The sequence below is a fragment of the Nanorana parkeri genome, unplaced genomic scaffold, assembly GCF_000935625.1.
Source record: "Nanorana parkeri isolate BGI_ZX_2015 unplaced genomic scaffold, ASM93562v1 scaffold1232, whole genome shotgun sequence".
Lineage (NCBI taxonomy): Eukaryota > Metazoa > Chordata > Amphibia > Anura > Dicroglossidae > Nanorana > Nanorana parkeri.
This window is the reverse complement of record NW_017307500.1, coordinates 199,868-221,488: the sequence shown is the minus strand read 5'-3', so window position 1 is coordinate 221,488 and position 21,621 is coordinate 199,868. Positions and strand designations below refer to the sequence as shown.

The 21,621-nt window shown below is 44.6% G+C and overlaps 1 long non-coding RNA gene across 1 annotated transcript in view; it reads left to right on the top strand.

Moving 5' to 3' along the window:
• LOC108797140 overlaps positions 1-10,565 on the top strand; it is a 23,774-nt gene extending 13,209 nt beyond the window's left edge. The window contains exon 3 of the long non-coding RNA XR_001941859.1: positions 10,555-10,565. This is a non-coding gene — a long non-coding RNA (uncharacterized LOC108797140). The remainder of the gene's footprint in view (positions 1-10,554) is intronic.
• Positions 10,566-21,621: the final 11,056 nt, after the last annotated feature.

Sequence of the window (21,621 nt, the reverse complement as noted above, 5' to 3'; positions counted from 1 at the left end):
ATATATATATACACAGTGTATAGGGAAGTCTTATTGAACTATCACATTTGTGTTATTTCAGGGCAGTGTGGAAAACCGTCAATGAGCAACTTGTCCATCACAAGTGATGATAAAGAATACTATGACATTGACGATGTGGTAACTGTGAGCTGTAACACTGGATATCGTCCATCATCCAATACTATTGTATGTGAGAACCATAATGGTACCCTGCAGTGGAATGTGACTGCTCTGTGTTTAGGTGAGTACTGAAGCGGATCATTGACCTACAGAGGATGCTGCAAAATGTTCTCTCAATCACTGGTTTGTGTACCCCTAGGGGTACTTGCGATGGAATCAGTTTACACTTTTTTCTAATTAATGTTCAGAACTGTTAGAAAGCAGAAATGAGCATGATTTCACCCCAAAGAGATACCAGCTCAGAACACCAGTTTTAAGGGTTGTCATTCCCATGGCAGCAGAACACAGAGTCTACAAGACACCCATAATGCTGATAAACGCCTATAAGACTTTCAGGTTGACCAGGTGATTTGAAAGTGTGTGCTTCAGCATGAATTACCCCCAAAATTTCAATGAATCTGAAAGCAAAGATTACTACAATATGAACAAATTTATAACATTATATCAGACCGTAATATGTAACAGTCCATAACTGTTATGGTTTTGAGCACCATAGTCTTTCACCTTTGCATGGGTGCACGCACCCATTACATGCTTGGTATCTATTTTGTCAATGTGACATTTTTAATTTTTTTTACCAAAATATATATATAATGTCTCTGCACACTAAAATGTATTTTAGAGTTTTTTGTTACTTAAAAATAGCGACTTGATAACCATTTGCGCAAATATCATAAACATAAAAAAATTCAGCTATCATTTATTATTATTCTACAGGGTCTCTGCTCTCAGAAAATATAACATTGTTTGGGGGTTAAAATAATTTTCTATACAAAAATTCAAATGTTATCATGTGAGGGCAAAAATTATAAAATATCTTTCCAGTACTAAGGTTAATACTTCTTTAAATGCAAAGGCCTAAGACAGAGTCAATGTTAATATTTGTGTCTTGTACACAATTACAGAATGTCACCATACCAGGAAAATTCTTCAGTTCTATAGAAATTAGGGATTCACTGATACCAAGTACAGTACTTGGTACAAGTACAATTATAAGTACCGATACTTTTCGAAATCCTAGACTAGAGAAAAGTACAAAAGTTAGGAGGCCGCTGTCATTTGTAAGGAGCACACGGAGCTCCTGGGATTTGTACATCCCTGTTTTGGTTCAATCTGATTTTATTAAAGTTTTCAACTTTCAATACAAATTACAATAGACATGTTTACATAGAAAATATCCACATAAACAAACCAATAACAGACAAACAAAAAAGGGGAATAAAGAAGCGGAGAAGGTTACACTCCTTGGGGTACAGCGTTGAACAATAGTAACATATCCCTTGACAGACTCAAACTCCGGACTGGATCTATGGTCCCATAGGTAGAAACAAGCAGTGGGTAGGCACTTGGGGTAAGTGGCAATCATGGTATATGGTAATTCTACTATCATAAAGTGGTATACATGTTTCTCCGCCTAACAGCTCCAGGGGTACCATTGTAGGACCACATATGTATTCGACTATCATTGTGAGAGTCCGGGAACGAGGCCAGGGGACATTAAGACATTGGATTCGGGTGAAAGCTGAAGCACCAACTAGCCAGGTGAGAACCCCCAGCGGGAAAAGAGGAGAGAGAGCCGGGAAGCAGCACGACGAGGCGAGTAAATTAGTCATAGAAGAAACATGAAAAAGAAAAGGGGAGAGGTTAAAGAAAGAGAAGAGGAGGGAGAGGATGGTAAGGGCGAAGAGAATAAGTCAAAGTGGAATCCGAACACTGCCATATATTCCATCCACCTTAGCACGCCAGGGAATTAGATGGAGACAGCCTCTTTAAGGGCAGCTGATGCCCTGAATGTGATCCAGACAGACAGACATGTACATAGCCAGGGCCAATTTTCCGCTCCTCTGCCAAGAGGCCCTCCAGGTCTGCTATGCGGTCCATCTCCACAGCCCACTCAACCAGTGTGGGTACCACCTGTGTTCGCCAGTGTCGTGGAATGACCGACCTAGCAGCCATGAGAAAGTGTCGCAGGAGGCCTCGCTTTGCCGCTTTCAGAGAGCCAGGAAGCATCGAGAGCAGCAGTATCTTAGGGTCATTATCTATTGCAGTACCCGTCACCTTGAGGTAGACGCTCAGAATGCCCTGCCAGAACTCCTGAAGCATAGGACAACTCCACCAAATGTGGGTCATGTGACCCAGAGACTCCCTACAGCGCCAACATACTTCAGAGGTATCCGGGTAGATTCGGTGGAGAACCTCCGGGCACCTGTACCATCTGGTTAGGATTTTCAAGTTTTTCTCTTGGGCTTTACTGGCAATTGAGAGGGAGTGCGTGAGAACAAACCATCGCTCCCATTCCGCCTCCGCCATGGAAGCCCCCAGCTCTCGTTCCCACGCCTTTGTGTAGGCTGGAAGAGTGGGAGAGGCTGCAGCCGATAGGATGGAGTAGATGAGGGATACCGAGTGTGTTGGGGGCGTATTGGCCAGCAGTAAAGAGTCGAAAGCTGTGGGGTCTGCAGAGAAACAGTCCGCCGTGGGGAAGGAGGCGACAAAGGAGCGAAATTGCCCCTCTGCCAGCCAAGTACCCCGAGTCAGACCAGGACACATAACTGAGCCCGTGTGTTGGGTTTTCAGGGCAGAGGCCAGGAGTCGGTGGGTGGTTCTATCCAAGCGGTCCAATGTGGTCACAGTCAACGCTGGGGGGAAAGCCGGGTTGCCGAGGAGCGGATTCATCGGACCTAGGTAAGACGAAACACCCAGGTGGGCAACGTATCTATCCCACAGTTTGAGAGTGTGGGAGGTCAGGAGAGGGAAGGTGGGGGGTTTGGCCCTGGAGTCAGGCGGTATCCAGGGGAGGGCCTGTAGGTCAGCAGCCGCAAGGAGTTCCTCCAGTCCGATCCACTGTTTGTCTCCAGCTCGATGGAACCAGTCCACAATGCGGACCAGCATCGCCAAAGCATAATAGAGGAAGATGTCCGGTGCACTGGCACCCCCTCTTCGTTTTGGTAGGGTCAGAGTTTTGTAGCAGAGTCTGGGGCGGGAAGGTCCCCAAACAAATTTCGTGAAGGTCTGTTGGACGTGTCGCAGGTACTCAGTAGGGAGGGCAACGGGCAGTGTCTGGAATAAGTATAGAAATTTAGGGACAATATCCATCTTGAGCACGTTTATCCTGCCCAGCCAGGATAAGAGTTTACGGTCGTAGGAAGCCAGGTCCCTAGTTATTCCCACAAGCAAGGAACTGAAGTTTAAGGAGTGCAGGTCGGCCAAATTTCTAGGGAGATGAATTCCCAAATATTTCAAGGAAGTGGGGCCTACCCAGAAGGAGAAGTTGCTGGTGAGGAGGTGAATGTCTGCGTCCCCCTGGGAGAGATTAAGGAGCTCCGATTTAGAAACGTTGACCCAAAAGTTACTAAGAGCGCCAAATTGCTTGAATTCCTGTAGGATCGTGTGCATAGAAATATGGGGCTGGGTCACATAAAGCAGTAGGTCATCGGCGAATAACGCAAGTTTGGAATTGTGGGGGGCCACCGTTATGCCCGCGAATGTCGGATTCTGATGGAGTGCAACCGCCAAATGCTCCATAGTGAGCACGTAGAGAAGGGGAGATAATGGACAGCCCTGCCGAGTGCCATTTGCAATCAGAAAGCTAGGAGAGAGTGTGCCGTTGACCCGAACCCGGGCCGATGGGTGGGAGTAGAGGGCCATGATGTTGTTCAGCATATTGTAACGTAAGCCCAGTTGCATTAAGGAATGTTTAAGGAAGGTCCAGTCCAGACGATCGAACACCTTATTGGCGTCAATAGAGAGGAGGCCTAGGACGATTGGGCATAATGCATCAAGAGTAAGGTCCGAATAGTATTGTCCCGGGCGTCCCTACACTGAACAAACCCTACCGGTCCGAGTGGATCACTCCCGGTAGAAGGGGTTTCAGCCGGGTAGCAATCATTTTGGCAAACAATTTCACATCAACATTGATTAAGGAGATCGGTCTATAGTTCGTGCTAAGAGTATGATCTTTATCCAGTTTAGGGATCAAAGAGATATGAGCCTCCAAAGCTTGTTTTGGGAATGACGCTCCCTGAGTCACGGATTGAAAGATCCAAAGCAGGAAAGGGGTAAGGGAGTCCTTAAACTGTTTATAGAAATGTACCGTAAAGCCGTCGGGGCCGGGAGACTTGCCCGCAGGTGCAGACTTGAGGGACGTGAGTAACTCATCTATGGTGAAAGGCGACTCCAACGCCTCCACATCCGGAGCTGTCAGCCCAGGGAGGGCAGTGTCAGGGATATAGGCGGACACCTTTGCATCATGATCCGAGAGCTCCCCCTCTGGTCTCGGAAGGTTATATAGTGAAGCGTAGAACTCCGCAAACGCACCCGGATCTCAGTAGGGGAATGTAGTAGGACGCCCTCCCGGGAACGGACTTGGGGGATGTAGGTGTGCACAGCTCTCGGGTGTAGCATCCTCGCTAGGGCCTTCCCACATTTATTACTCGTCTCATACGCCCTGGTTTCAAGTTTAGCCCGTTATGTGTGTGTCGATAGGTCAAGGAGGCTAAGTAGGTGCATGCGAGCCTGGGAGGTGCAGAGCAGAAGCTCCGGGGAGGGAGATCTCTTGTGTTGGGTCTCCATGTCCGTGAGGAGTTGGATGGCCTCCCTAATTTTCCTAGACCTATCCCTCTTCAATCTGGAGCCCTGCTGGATGAGAACCCCACACAGGACTGCCTTCAGCGCCTCCCACTGAAGAGGGAGAGGGGTGGAGTCAGACGCATGGACGGCCAGAAATTGGGTAATACCCTCCCAGAGAGCGGAGACACAGCTTGGGTCCGATAGCATGGATTCATTCAGTCTCCATGTCCACTCTCGTGTTGGAGCCAGCGGGACCTGCAGAGACAGGGTGACCGCAGCATGATCTGACCATATAATTGGTCCAATGTCGCATGAAGTGACCCAGTCCAACAGGGGATGAGAAATTAAAATATAGTCAATCCTACTATAGGAGTGATGGGGTGCGGAAAGTGGGTGTAGTTTCGTGTTTGTGGGTGTAGAACTCCCCGGTTATGCTAGGTTCCAGGGTCAGGTTAAAGTCCTCACGAGCAACTGTCCCTCCGCAAATTCTTCCAGGTCCCTGAAGAGTCTGAGTGCGGAGGTAGTCTGGTCAGTATTAGGGAGGTAGAAATTTGCCACAGCATAGGTCCGACCCCAGAGCGATATCTTAAGCCACAGACACCGACCAAACTCGTCTGCCTCATGGTCCAGGACCACAATCGGGAGGGACTTGTGGATGGCAACAGAGACCCCCCCGCGACTTTTGGATGGCGTTGGTTCTGTGGTACCAGGAGGTGAAATACCTATTGGCACAGGAGGGAACATGGCCAGTCTGGAAGTGAGTCTCCTGAAATAGGGCGATGTGCACTTTGGATTTGTGCATATGGTAAAGGATTTGCCCCCTTTTGGATGGGATATTAAGACCCCTAGCATTATAAGTGCAGAGGCGTAGTTCCGACAGGGCGACTAGAGGTGGGGCCATGGCAGGTATGGGGGGGATAGACGTAGAAGACCAGGGCAGAATTCGGGGCTGGAGGGAATAGAGCCCTAGGGGGTAGAGAGGAGGAGATGTCCAGAGGACTAAGCAATGAAGTGTAGGTGGGCAGAAAGAAAGAAAAGTGGAAGTAGAACCAGGAGGCAAGTTAAAGAAGAAAGGGGACCCGAGGAGGAAAGTAGTATAGAGAACACAGAAGAGGGACAGACAAAATCCAAAAAAACTAAATGGGCGGCCTAAGCCGCTACGGGAAGAACTAACTTCTAGTCAAAGCTAGAGTAAAACGATCTCCAATGGGAGACGTGATGCCTACACGGGGGAAGTAGTCGAGTATGAAGGATCAAGGTGCCCACCGGGGCCCAATTGTGAACACCCCAGTGAGAACCATACTCAGTCCTGACATTCAATCAAACTCAGCAGAACAGTGACCCCCCCTCCCAAAGTGATTGTCGGCTGTGGGGTAGGGGGCCCCACCGGTCATTGCCCTCCCCTATGCAACAAGTGTCAACCAGAGGAAGGCAGACATTGATCCATTCCCATCAAATGCAGGGAAGACCGCAAGGTCGGACCATCAAGGGCAGTCCCCACCCCTCAGCCGCATAAAACATCATCTCAAACCATACAATAGTAAAGACAGAATTCCACAGTATAAGAAAAAAAATGCTTAAAATATAACAGAACCGTAAATTTAAAGCCAGAACCTTGTGACTTGTCAGCCCGTGAGGTAGCGGATGCCCTTCAGGGATTACGCCAGATCAGGGAGCGACCCAGGGAGTACCTGGCCTACTCCAGGGGTCCACCAAGCCCCCTCAGGCCCGGAGGGGTCTAAGAGGGGTCGGGGAGCACTCGATACACGATGGCCCATAACAGTTGCGACCCAGAAGGACCTAGGGAAAGAGGCTGGTTAGGTAGGGCAGCATAGAACAACAGTGGATAAAGGCATTGAGTTAGGTATTAAGGCAGATGATGCGGTACATCACGGTGGGTGAGTCAAAAAGAAGGCAACAGCCGATCAGCCCTCGCTCGCGGCTGGGGCGTTGAGTGGAGCGGGTCTTCGGGCCCTGCGGTTGGACCGTGATCGGGCTCTCCGTTGGCTCTGGGGTAGGACTGCAGAGGAGCGGGAGACCCCTCCGGCAAAAGGAAGATCCAGCCAGTCTGGAGTTTGAACTGGCTCCGTCTCTAAGAATCCAAAAAGCTCTGGCAGTTGAGTTGGAGTGTGCAGTTGGAATGTTGCTGTGCCTTTGCGGATAAGAATGCTGAAAGGGTGACCCCAGCGGTATGTGGCTCCCGTCTGGCGGATGATATCCAATTGAGGTCTCAGCAAGCGTCGCATCGCTAGGGTCAAGCGGGAAAGGTCAGGTAAAAGTTGTATAGAAGCGCCATCGAAGTCGATGGGGCCGCTTCTCCATACAGAGCAAAGTATTCTTTAATAGCAAAAAAATGAACCCGACATAGGACATCTCTGACATGGTTCAAGGGTCCAGAGACCCGGTGGACTCTGTCCAGCTCGATGAAGGTAGTGGTGGGTTTCCCCAGGGCTATGTTAAGAATGGCAGTAACAGTGGCATGCAGATCAGGCCCTTGGGTGGCCTCAGGGATCCCCCTCAGGCGAATGTTGTTGCGGCGACTGCGGTTCTCTCCATTTTCTATCCTCAGCTGCAGGTGCTGGAGCTGTGCACGATGGGACTCCTGGGCCTCCTCCAAGGCTCCCAAGCGAGTTTCCTGCAGAGTCATTGAAGCAGACATAGCTGCTATGCTGGAATTTACTGCGGCTGCGGCCTTCTTCTGTGGAGCTAATTTCGGCGGTCGCTCGGCGGTTTGAAGTAGGACGAGATGTCCCTAGTCCAGGATCTGGAGGGGGTGGCGGGTGAAATCTGGGTGCCGGACATAGAGCGGGGATATCGTAGATTAGGCTGATAAGGTGCCCCGGTACCGCAGAGCTCACAGAAGTGTGACTTCACTCCTCCATGGTCGGCCGCACCCCCCTGTACATCTCTGTTTTAATGTATGATTTGTTTTTATAAATATATATAAAGTGATGCACTGATACCATTTTTGCGAGTACAAGTACTGATACTTGCCCAAGTCCTCACAGATACAAGTACTGATACATTTTTGTTTATTGTCATGTGACAGTTTTCCTAAAACAATATCGACTAATGATTTCAGGACAGTGGTGGAGCGCCAGAGCCCAGTCGTAGCTGCAACCGCTGCCACCCTTGTAGTTCTCATGAAAATGCCAAGTATCGGCACTGGTATCTGAACTGGTATCGGAGCATCCCTAATAGAAATAAATACATTTATGTAACTCTTCATCTCGCAATACCAAATTTTCTTTCCATACAGCACAATGCAAAAAGCCACAAATCAGCAATATGACCACATTACCTGTATACAAGGAATACTACAATGTGAATGAGTCTGTAGGGGTGAAGTGTGTGGACGGATATCGGCCATCAAATAAGAAGATGACATGTGTGACAAATGGTGACAAGGTTGAGTGGGACCGAACGACACAGTGCATAGGTGAGCAAATGTCCAACACTCACTCTGCTGCCTCCATATAAAGTCCCCCTGTAGCCAGACTATAGACATTGAAGTATTATCATATTCTTAACAAGCAGTGAAAAAGCTTTAAAACATGCTATCACTGATGTCACTGGCTGCACATAGTGTGAATTATTCTCAAACATCCTCAAGGATCACAGCAAAGACCCTGACTTTGGTTTCAGTTTTTTTTTCTAATGGCTTTAACAAACCTTCAGCGTCTTTATGTTAGAGGGTTGGCAGGCCGTCAAGATTCTGCTACAATAGAAAGAAGTAGGAAAAAAATAAGATTTTGTGGCCTCTGTTGTGAACCTGAAACATTAATAGCTCCACGGTGCCTATAGCTAGAGAGGTGAATTTAGGCCTGGTTTAAAGTGCGACTTGTTCTAAATATATAAATACCTTAGAGTGCATAGTCTGGGCACAGATTCACTTTAAAGAAGAACTCCAGAAATTTGAACCCCCTACCCTTGCAGTGGGGCTACCCACGCACTGCAAGGGTTAAATGTTAATTTTGTCTAGGGGGCTCAAAAAAAGAAGATTTACTCATGGCTCATTTTGCTTCTTGGGAATATATAAATACTACAGTGTGTATAGTCTGGACACAAGCTTGCTTTAAAGAAGGGGGGCTACCCCTGCACTGTAAGGGTTAAGGCCCCGTTCACATTGAGCGATTTATCGCACGGTAATTCCCGCGATATCGCGGCTATTTACCGCGCGATATTGCTCTTCAATGCTTTGCAATGGGGCAAGGGATCCTGCTGTCGCGGGTCGTGTGTCGCTACAGCAGGACCCTTTTTGGAGCGGATTTTGCCGCGATTCCAGCTTGCTAATCGCGCAGTGTGAATGGGGCCTAAGTGTTCATTTGTCTAGAGGGCTCCAAAAAAAAAAAACTGATTTACTCACCTGACAATGTGCCTTGGTATCGTCACGTCTAATACAAGTAAATGAACCTGCATAAGACATGCAGGGTTGTTCACAAAAGGGTGAAGAGTTTGTAGAAGGCCGGAAAAGTGAGCAATCTAGGACAACATAGCTGATTTAGAAACATTCTCCAATTCAGCTCACTTTCCAGTTCAGCTATTTTGTCCTAGATTGTTCACTTCTCTGGCCTTCTCCAAACTCTTCACCCTTTTGTGAATAACCCCCATAATGATGTCAGTGGTCCTTGTCAGTGGTCCCGCTGGAGCCCAGGGGAGAAGAGGCTGTGGGAACCGGTGTAACAGGCCAAAGGGAGCTGGTGAGACCAAGGATCAGGTAAACCCAGGTAAATGGTGATGCAAATCTGCCTGGAAATTAATTGTAATTAGGAATTTACTTTTTCTGGCCAAGTGACAGAGTGGGTCAAGCAGTTGATATTAGCAGCTATTGAGCTTTCTACATGAATTTATTCAAGGAAATCAAACATTACTCAATTGTGAGGTTTCCTAAATCAATCAGCACTACAACCAGCTCTCTAACTTTATCAGGTCAATCATATTGGTCAGACAAATCTTTGGAGAAGAGAGTCAAGGCTAGAAGTATACATTGTATAAATAATACCCACCTACTGTATATGTTAGTTAAGCTAAACCACACACTGGTATATTTTCATACAGATGTTCATATTAAAATATCTGGTCAGAACATTGGATAATGGCATCAGAGACTTGATTAATGTTGTTCGAAATTCTGTTTGGTTTTCACATCTGATTTTGGCAAATAATGGAGTTCCTCATTGGTTGTCGTTTTCCTTAAAGAAACTCCATTCTTTTCCAATTTTTCATCCCTCTCCTTTGATTTTTTTCATCCTTGTGGTCAAAAGCGGTAGTCGATTTGACCCCCATTAACTATTAGAGTCAAAAGAACATTCAAAAAACAATTTTTGCCAAACAGAATTTTTTCTGGTGAACGGCCAGTTTTTGAATTAAATGCAAAACCCTGAGATAGAGCCTGTGTAAATATTAATATCGGGCACATGACTCAAGCATCTAATTTCCCCTGATGCCGCAATACCAGGAAAATGGTTCTATAGCATAGAAGTATAGAAGGTCGACAATAGAGCTTCTCCATTCATTTTAATGATGGGTCAGTTTGAACTACAAGTGTATCTCCATGAGATTTGTACTTTTTAATTATTTATTTAACTCTTAACCCGGCATTATCAATTTTATTTTCATTCAGCACAGTGCAAAAGGCCGCAAATCAGCTAAATGGTTAAGTTAACTAAAGGGAATAGATACTACAATGTGAACAAGTCTGTAGAGGTGAAGTGTGAGGAGGGTTATTGGCCAACACATAAGAACATGACATGTCGGAAAACTGGTGATGGGGATGAGTGGGACCGAACTCCACAGTGTATAGGTGAGCAATTGTCCAACACTCACTCTGCTGCCTCCCAAATCATAAACAGAAATTTTAAGTACAGATAGTAAAATATACAAGATGTCATTCACCCCAGAATTCACAGACAAGGGGTTATGTGGGTCTACCTGGAATCTAATTCTAATTAGAGGAGGGTCTAAATTGGAGGATGATGGAAGGAGACTTTTCAGAAGAAGGATGGTAGATGGTATTATGATATTCTACAAGACTGTTGATTTATAGAGCCACAAGAATGTAGGTTTAGTATAAAAAATGGAGTAAGAAAGACAAAATTACATTCTCAAGAGCCCATGTGAATGTTTGTTTGTGTCTGGCACACAATTCCATCCTTACCACCGACAATGCCACAATATCAGGAAAACGCTTCAATAATAGAGATCTATGTAGAGTTTGCAATGGGCCACAATTGTCTCTTCATGATGTTTTCCTGAATAATTAATTATCAAACTCCTTACCCAGCATTAACACATTTTTTTGTAATGTAAAAAGTATGTAAAAAGCCAGAAAATGTCAATATAAGCAAATCATCTGTAGACAAGGAATACTACAATGTGAATGAGTCTGTAGCGGTGGAGTGTGAGAAGGGATATCAGCCATCAGATGAGATGATGACATGTGTGACAATTGGAGATGAGTCTAAATGGGATCGCTCTTCACGGTGTATAGGTGAGCAAATGTCCAGCGCTCACTCTGCTAGCACTAAATTGTACCGAAGATTAGGGGGGTTATTCACGAAGGAGCCGAAGGATCCAGCTGTAGCTTCACTGATCTATTGGCTCTCTTCAGCCACCGGAGCCCTTTGGTTCAGTCGAACCAAAGGGATGCTGTACGGGCTTTTCACTATAGCCCATACAGCAGCCAAAGACTCACTTGAGCCAAAGGCATATGCTTCGGCTCGACTGAGCCAAAGTGACAGCCGAAGCAGGCCGAATGGCTTGCCAAAAGTGGGGCGAACGGCCTGCCGAAGTTGTAATGACAGATCAGTGTCCCCAAATGCCCTAGGGATGCTGAACTGTCATTAAACAATAACAACTGGGCGGAGCCGGCTGTGACATCACTCTAGCAGGTGACGGCCAATAGGATACACTCACTGCTAGCTCTGCTTAATCGTTTTCTTTTTATTATTATTATTTTTTTTAATATCTTTATTTATTTATAAATTTTACTATTTGAATTTTTTAAAAATGTTTCAACCTTTTTTTCACTGATTTTCTATTTTGCTCGGCACCACAGAGGTACCTAGCAGAATAGTCAAGCGGCATTCGGCTATTCACTCACTGCTGTTCAGCCACTATGAAAATAGGGGCGAATGGCAGCGAGTGAGCTGCCGGAGCTTCGGCTCAGCCGATCCAGATGTTGGATCGGCTGAGTCGAAGTCCTTCTGCATTTTGGCTCAGCTGAGAGCATGTTCGGCTGAACGAAGGCAGCCATACAGCTGATTTGAGCTTCGGTACGGCTGAAATCAGCCATACAAGCCAGAAGTAAATAACCGAACAGCCTTCGGCAGGTTAGTGAATAACCCTATAAGAGCACAGATAGTAGGATATACAATACATACAAGATATCAATCACCCAAAGTGGCAGCTTGGACACTAATGGGCAGGTATGGCCAGGGCAATGAAGACTTGTGCCGTTGGATGCACACAAACTGTGGAACCGCGGACGTGGGATCGAGGTAAGTATTCATCTGTGGAAGGGGGGTTAGGTCAGAACCAGGGGCGGGGGCAAAAAAGAATAAGTACATTTTGTTATAACATACACTTATCCTTTAATAAAGACTTTTCCTCGGTTCTTCTATAACACTTTAAGGGGTTGGTTCATAAAAGTTGTGGTGGAACTAGTGTTAATAGATGGCTCTGACAAATATAGGATCCTATACTCCTCAGCCCAATCTAGGGGCTCTGGTGCCGTGTGAACTTTCATAGATAAACCCCCTAAGAGTTTGCAGTCCTCAATTTTTAATTTAGTCTTTCAATGTTCTTTATATAAGGTTTCACAATGACGGATTGGAAAGTCACCTCTGCAAGCATCAGCTTCAAAATCTTATGTAGTCCACAATGTCCATCAACATGGAGATTTACTGCTAGTTGTGAGCTTATGCTGGAAAATGATACATCATGTGGCAATCTGCATAATAAAACAGACATGACATTCACCGATCTACAGCCGTTCTCCAAGTATATAATCAACACCACACTTCACATAAAAACTAGGTCTATCCTTCTGGAGACAATAGAGATCAGGACAAATGAATCGGGTAAGTTACATTTATTTAGCCAGCCAGTGCTTTTTGTTTTCTATCATTAATGTTTATTGTGGGTTTCCCAGTTTGCAGGAATAATTTCATATCCCTCAATCCTGGCTTTATAGATATTTACAACTTAAACATGCAGCTACTACCCAATATGGGTCTGGGGAACTTGTTCTACAGACCACAGTGGTAGAAAGATTAGTAATCACAGACTCCTACTGGAAGCTGATCTCAAACTATTACTGTCCCTTATTGATGTGAACAGATCATAGACTAAACCGTCTAGAGCAGTGGTTCTCAACCTTTCTAGGTCTGGGACCCCTTGGTAACATTTGCCAAGTTGTGGTGATCCCCAACAGAGCACTGGACTCAGGACTTAGTAACGGACTGTACTCAGGACTTAGTAAGGCACTGGACTCAGGACTTAGTAAGGCAGTGGACTCAGGACTTAGTAAGGCACTGGATTCAGGACTTAGTAAGGCACTGGACTCAGGACATAGCAACGCACTGGACTTAGAAATAAAAATAGAAGCACACTCACAAGAATGCAAGCCCTCCCCAGCCCCTGCTCTGTCTCCATGCAGCCTTCTCAGCCCCAGCACTGCTTAGACGCCCGCCTCCTGCAGAGCCCGCACTGTATGGGAGGCAGGAGGACAGCAACGGCTGTGAATAGAAAAGTCCTGCTGTACACACTCCCCGGCCACTAGAGGCCGCTGCAGCGGCCAGGGAGTGTGTACAGCGGCACTTTTATATTCACAGCCGTTGCTGTCCTCCCGCTGACTGACACTGCTGCGCAAGGAGGAGGCTGAGGAGGCTCTCACCCAGCGCAGCAGAAATGGATCCGGCGACCCACTCAACAATGGGTTGCGACCCACAGGTTGAGAACCGCTGATCTAGAGGATAAATGGGGAGGAGATATGCCAGCTCTCTCTTGGGTGGCCCAGGAGGGGCCCATGGTCATCTCCTCTAGAGACGAACGGACTCCAATTAGATGCACACACATATTACTAGGGATGCACCGATACTTTTCAGATACCAGTGCCGATACTTGGTATTTTCACGAGAACTACCAGGGTTGCAGGGTTGCAGCTGGGACCTGGCTCTGGCTCTCCACCACTGTCCTGAAATCATTAGTCTGTATTGTTTTAGGAAAACTCTCACATGACAATAAACAAAAATGTATCAGTAATTGTGTCTGTGAGTACTTGGGCAAGTATCAGTACCTGTACTTGCAAAAATGGTATCAGTGCATACCTATATTTAGTCTAGTCTTGGAGCTGGAAAAGTATCTGTACTTGTACTTGTAACGAGTACTGTACTTGGTATCGGTGCATCCCTAAATATTACACTTCAGTCAGGCTATTCAAAATGGGGAAGATGCCCACAGACTTACACCTTAAGTGTTGGAGTTGTCGAGGAGATTTTCTTTACTATTTTGGTCACTCATTTTATCTTACAGCTTCTGACTGTTCCCAAAATTTGTAATCCGATAGTATGTTTATTGGACGTCCTTTTGGACTATCCCGTAGAACACACCCATAAGTCCATGATACATTTCTACCTTTCTATGCCAAAAAAAACTGATAGCTATTCAATAAAAATGCTCTTAAGCAGAACAACTAAGTGGGTACACCTTTTTAACAATGCAGTTCCTCTTTAATATGTGCTCTACAAGGCAAGAGGCTGTCTGCAGAAATTCCACAAGGTGTGGGGTTTGTAGGTAGAATCCAAATTTACTCATACTATTCAATAATTACTAGCACTGGTTCTTTGTACGAGCACCACCAGTGATCCCAGACATCACATTCAAGTAGGTCTTGACATTCCTATAGACGTATGCTTTTTAATCTTTCAGTATGTGATTGGAAATGTGAGTGACAGACTTTATTGAGCACACACAGACTTGATATTAAATTTGGTGTTTATTAAGGTTTACTTAGGTTTCTATTTGTGCAGTTGCAAATGCCAAAATAATAGAAAAATAAACAAAAATACCAAAAGATTTACATAAAACCTCCTCTTGTATAGCTGTGATTTTCAGCCTTAATGTATGTGAACAAATTAATGTTCTTATGCTACAGTAAATATACTGCCTGGCCAAAAAAAGTCACCACATGGATTTAGCTAAGCAAGGTAGAAGAGCCTTCTATTGGATAAATGTTATGATCTGTTTCTTCAGTTGGTCAGGTCTAGCTTCAGCAATGTTATGTCCTCAAAAAATGAGGTCAGCTGCCTACCTGAATGACCCTGATGGCACATTGGGCATATTCCAAGATGACAATGTCAGGATTCATCGGGCTCAATTTTGAAAGAGAGGTTCAGGGGGCATGAGACATCATTTTCACACATGGATTGGCCACCGCAGAGTCCAGACCTTAACCCCATTGAGAATCTTTGGGATGTTCTGGAGAAGACTTTACGCAGAGGTCCGACTCTCCCATCATCACTACAAGATCTTGGTTAAAAAATAATGCAAAACTCTGGATGGAAATAAATGTTGTGACATTGCATAAGCTTATCGTAAGGATGCCACGGCGAATGCTTGCCATAATCAAAGCTAAAGGTGGTCCAACAAAATGTTAGAGTGTGAGACTTTTTTTGGGCCATGCAGCGTATATGCTTCCTCTTCAATCTCTATCTCTTCATAAGATATACGGGGTTATTCATAAAAGGATGAAGAGTTTGAAGAAGGCCGGAGAAGTGAACAATCTAGGACAACATCGCTGATTTGGAAAAATCCTCCTCTTAAGCAGAACAACTAAGTGGGTACACCTTTTTAACAATGCAGTTCCTCTTTAATATGTGCTCTACAAGGCAAGAGGCTGTCTGCAGAAATTCCACAAGGTGTGGGGTTTGTAGGTAGAATCCAAATTTACTCATACTATTCAATAATTACTAGCACTGGTTCTTTGTACGAGCACCACCAGTGATCCCAGACATCACATTCAAGTAGGTCTTGACATTCCTATAGACGTATGCTTTTTAATCTTTCAGTATGTGATTGGAAATGTGAGTGACAGACTTTATTGAGCACACACAGACTTGATATTAAATTTGGTGTTTATTAAGGTTTACTTAGGTTTCTATTTGTGCAGTTGCAAATGCCAAAATAATAGAAAAATAAACAAAAATACCAAAAGATTTACATAAAACCTCCTCTTGTATAGCTGTGATTTTCAGCCTTAATGTATGTGAACAAATTAATGTTCTTATGCTACAGTAAATATACTGCCTGGCCAAAAAAAGTCACCACATGGATTTAGCTAAGCAAGGTAGAAGAGCCTTCTATTGGATAAATGTTATGATCTGTTTCTTCAGTTGGTCAGGTCTAGCTTCAGCAATGTTATGTCCTCAAAAAATGAGGTCAGCTGCCTACCTGAATGACCCTGATGGCACATTGGGCATATTCCAAGATGACAATGTCAGGATTCATCGGGCTCAATTTTGAAAGAGAGGTTCAGGGGGCATGAGACATCATTTTCACACATGGATTGGCCACCGCAGAGTCCAGACCTTAACCCCATTGAGAATCTTTGGGATGTTCTGGAGAAGACTTTACGCAGAGGTCCGACTCTCCCATCATCACTACAAGATCTTGGTGAAAACTTAATGCAAAACTCTGGATGGAAATAAATGTTGTGACATTGCATAAGCTTATCGTAAGGATGCCACGGCGAATGCTTGCCATAATCAAAGCTAAAGGTGGTCCAACAAAATGTTAGAGTGTGAGACTTTTTTTGGGCCATGCAGCGTATATGCTTCCTCTTCAATCTCTATCTCTTCATAAGATATACGGGGTTATTCATAAAAGGATGAAGAGTTTGAAGAAGGCCGGAGAAGTGAACAATCTAGGACAACATCGCTGATTTGGAAAAATCCTCCAATGCAGCTCACTTTCCAGTTCAGTTATGTTGTCCTAGATTGTTCACTTCTCCGGCCTTCTACAAACTCTCCACCCTTTTGTGAATAACCCTGTATGTGCTTAGTGTGGAGTTAGGAATCATAATTGTCCTTGACAACATGTATATTGTACCCATGCTTATAAGGGGAAATAAAAATGCAATAAAAATAGTTTTAGTAATATCTGCTCACCTGTTGTATTTAATCACCTAACAGAGCAGCACTGTGTTCTTCACTGAGTGGCCAGTATATTATGACCACCTAACGTTTGTAGGCACATTAGCTATAATTTGGCGCTGAAGTGGCTAGAGGGCCAGACCATTATAAATAGGGAAGCGGGTTGGTTACCACGACAGTAGAAGTGATTTGTTTCTGAAGATACGGGGAAACAACGCGATGTAACAGCCTTTGAACGTGTGATGATTGTTGGCGCTCTGAGCCATGGAGCGAGTATGAGCAAAACAGCAGAATTTGTTAAATGTTCAAGAGCAGCTGTTGTTAAAGTGTTTAAAGGCCGGACTGTCAGCCGAAAATCTGGGTCTGAACGTGCGAATTGTGTCCGTCAGCGACTAGTCAATGTGAGGGCAGAACGGAGAGTGGCAAGACTGGTACAAGACAACAGAAGGGCAACAGTGCCGTGTCAGATTCCTCGCATCTCCTTTCAACATCTCGTGGAGTCACGAGGCGGCCCAACAAAGTACTGATGGGGTGGTCATAATAATCTTGCCACTCAGTGTATATAACCCACTCACCCCTAGCATACAGCATATGTATGGCAGTGGACAGGAATCTTGTACATCCTTATTTCTAAGCCAGCACAACACAAACACCAAATCCTCCATCTTCCTGCACATACTGTATGCCTCACACTCGTTGACTAGGAACGCTGAGCTAAAGAAGGAAAGAGCTCCGCTTTGGTTACTAGGGGCTAAAACAGCATTTCTACCAGTGGCCGTGTCTTATCTTTATCCCGATATAATATCAGAATCACTCGGCAGGAACTGCGTATTTAGCAATTTGAATGCTACTCTGTTTCAGTAGTCAGATGTTTCAGGAGCAAATTACTCTCCTGCTTGATTATTTGAGCTAGGCTATTGGTAAGGCAGAGTTAATTATTTATTGGTGGTTCCATCTGCTTATGCATGTGTATGTGACTGTTTCTTCCTTGCACAAGGGTGTTCATTAGGGATGGAAAACCCCCCCAATCTGTAACAATTGTCCATTGGTCGATATGTGTAGTTGAGCTGGTTTTGTTAAATGATCAAGTCATGATCTAGGTGGTCAGTTTACAGTCATTTCTCTGTAACATTTTATATAATTTTCCATCCAGTACCCGATAGACCTATCATAAAGCAAATGCCAACAATGGAGAATAACACAATAAGATGGGAACTGTCCGACATTCGGGGGAAAGTCACTGGTTTCCAGGTAAGGTAAAATTATGTTCTGTGTATTCCTTTTACATAGACCTACAATCAAAGCTATGACCAAAAAAAAGTAAAGCGGAGGGCAAATGACTAGTTATTTGCTTGTAGGCTCCATGCAGTTGATCTTATTCCTAGGAATAACTTCCTACACCTTGTTCCACACGGTCTCTCGGCCTGTGGAGGTGGACATCATGGTAGAGGAGCAGAACTTTGCTTCCTGATGTCTAACCTGCCCCCTGGATGACTGATGATCTGATGACTGGTGAGTTAATGGTCTAAAAGGCAGCAGCAGAGGTGGAGAACACATCGGTCCACAGAATGAATCAAGGAGATCCTTCCACTACAAGTCTTTAGTTATAGCTAATTCTCTAGCAGGCCCTCAGAAGAACAATGAGCAGCACAGAAGTGAACTGGAATGAACAGAAAATCACTGCAATGATGCAGGCAGGACCCCAGTTGGGGAACATCCTCCTAGATGATCGAGCCCCTTAGATGAAAGGAATATGAGTGACAAGGATCCCTGAATAAGGGGTATCGTCCTATTGCGTCTCACATAAGGCTTGGCTGCATATATTGTCCGCTTGTGTCGCTCCTGTCGCCGGTGCACACAAGGCCACAACACAGGCAGGAGTGAGACAAGTGGCACTAGTGCCCATAGATGGCGATGAGGAGTATACAGAATTCCTATACTCGTCAGTGCCATCTAAAGGCTCTAGTGCAGAACTTTTATAAATGAACCCTTTAGTGAACTCTCAATATTTGTTAGCAATTTCTTCATTCTCTTTCTTCCTTAGTATTTTTTAATTTTCTTTAGATTATTTTTTCTTTTCTTTTTTTTCCCTTCAAAATGTTATTATTTTAACTACATAAAAAAACATAATTTACATAAATTTTATACATTAGCTTTAATGACCCTAGAAGGAAGATGACCCAATCTCCCCCTCGGGCCATTTGTATCTAAATATTACCAACATAGTATCACAAAGACAACATAAAAAGGTAAGGGAAGGAAGACACCAAGATTTAATATATATTAGATAATCTAGATTTAACATTAATATCAGGGTCCCATATCTCTTTTGGTTGGCATGCAATATTCAAAAACGTACTGCCCCTACAGAAGGGTCACACTTTCTACCGAGAGTAATGGATGGGCATAGGCGATCCAGGGTTGCCACGTCCTCTCAAATTTCCCATGAGTGTCCAACAAGATGCTGGTTAATTTTTCATTTAGAAAAAAAGAATCCATTCTATCTTTAACCTCCCTAAAAGGCGCAAATGTTTTTTTTCCAGGCACAGGCAATTGTCTGTCTGGCCGCCAGCATTACATAGGTCATGAGCTTATGCTGGGAATTTGTTATAAGGGGCGATTTAAGATGTAATAATGCTTTTCTTTTTTTATTATTATCATTAGTATGTAGACTTTTTAAATTTGCCCTCATTTGTGTTTGTAGAACCAAATGCTTTTTTTGGTCCTGGTTGGTGCTATATGAACCTGATGAGCAATTTATATGATCCTCCCAACTCTTCAACAGGTTCACAGAACCATATACTGGTCACCATATTCAAGCTCCAGTTCCAGACTGCAGTCAGTTCAAGAAGGGTGGCCATGTAGATAGTTTTGCCCGTCACCGTTGCCCTGGATTTGGTGTCTCACAAGTCCTTTCATAATGTTGCAAATACAGCCCTCTCTATGTAGCTAATCAATTTCAACGTAATCATTTAGCAGACTGTATAACATGAAATCCATTAGAGGAAGAATGTGCAAATGCGGACATGAAATAATACAAAATATTAAAAGCGTGCCAATATTAAAAATAATGAAAGAATGCTCTGAGTTAACATTACAATAAAGGCTCCCAATGTATCTTTCCTTATTTATCTCTGACCAGTTGCTCATAAAATCTATACAATGAAATTTTTGTTGCAGATGAACATCTCTGCCTGGAGGGATTACAATGCGTCTTTCATCATGGATGAGTCCGTGTGGTTCCACCCTAACATGACTGAATATAAAATCTCCCTCCAGCATGGAACCAACTACAGTGTCACCCTCCGAGGATTCACATCGGCCGGAGCCGGGAATGTTATAACCCTAAATAACGAAACCGAAATTGGAGGTGAGTTCTATGCGGGAATTTGGTAATTCCAACAGCTGTTATTATATTCAAAATCATTTTTATTATTTGCCTTACACAGTCACCAGTACAACCTCTTTATTGGATCACATTTTGAGGATAATGGCCAACGCATTGTATATCTAGCCAAACCTTTTTTTGGCTATAGATACACTGGAAATGAAAAGATCAGTTGTGAACGGACTGGTCAGTACGCACATTCAATTAATAAATTACAAAGTTAGTTTCCTTACCAAAAAAGCCAGACAATATCATAAGTTGTCGGAGTAAAGCTGGCCATACACCTATATTATTATCTAGACTTTCTATGGTCAGATGGAAAAAGTGCAACAGATTCCTCCATCTATGCTAAACTGTGTGGATGGGGGAATCTCACACAGGGTGTCAGAGAAGTCCAGCAAGCAGTCATAGAACTGGTACTGTGAGAGCCATTGCACATGTGCGTGTGAGACAGTTTCATGCTGGTAATGCTCGTAATTGTGCTCATGCGCGCAGATGCGATGCACGCGTTTAAGCACAACGGCGCTCACGTTTACTCATGGCGCCAAAAGGCCTATTTAAACTAGCATCTTGCATGCACTCAGCTAGTTCTTCAGCTAGTACTCTGCTTCCTGTGTCTCTGTTCCTGATTCTGTTGTTCCTGATATTGATCCGGCTTGTTCTTGGTCTCTGTTGATTGCTGCCTGCCCCTGACCTTGACTTGATCTGGAACTTCCTTCCGTTTGCTGATTACACGCTGCCTTGCCTGCACTTTACCGAGCCGGCCTGCTCCTGACCCTGCCTCTGTTTGCTGATTTGTACCTCGCTGCCCGGCTGATCGTGACCCGGCTTGTTTCTTACTTCGGCTCTGTTCTGCACCGGTGCCAGCTTCACCCATTGCAATGCTGGCATCATATTCCAGGAAGTGACTGCCATCATCGTTCTTCAGACTGGTCCGCCAGCATCTCCAGCTCTGGGTGTATCCACTTCATCAGGCACTCGTGCCTTTCTTCCGACCCTACACCCTACACTCTGTCCATCATTACCAGGGGTGTTTGGACAAGAGAAGCAAGGAAGGCCGCCCTTGTTATTTCAGGCTCTCACCAGGCACGTGACACTGGGCCAAGCTTCAGTATTTTGCTAGTCGGGCAAGATACTGAAGCCTGGTCCAGTGGAAGATTCTTCCATCCACACAGTTTAGCGTAGATGGAGGAATCTGTTGCACTTTTTCCATCTGACCATAGAAAGTCTGAAGATAATCTATAGGTGTATGGCCAGCTTTAGAGGGGCTGAAATTCTTGTTTGAGTTCGCTATATGGGACTGTTAAACCTGCTGAAGTGTTGGGAGATGGGAGG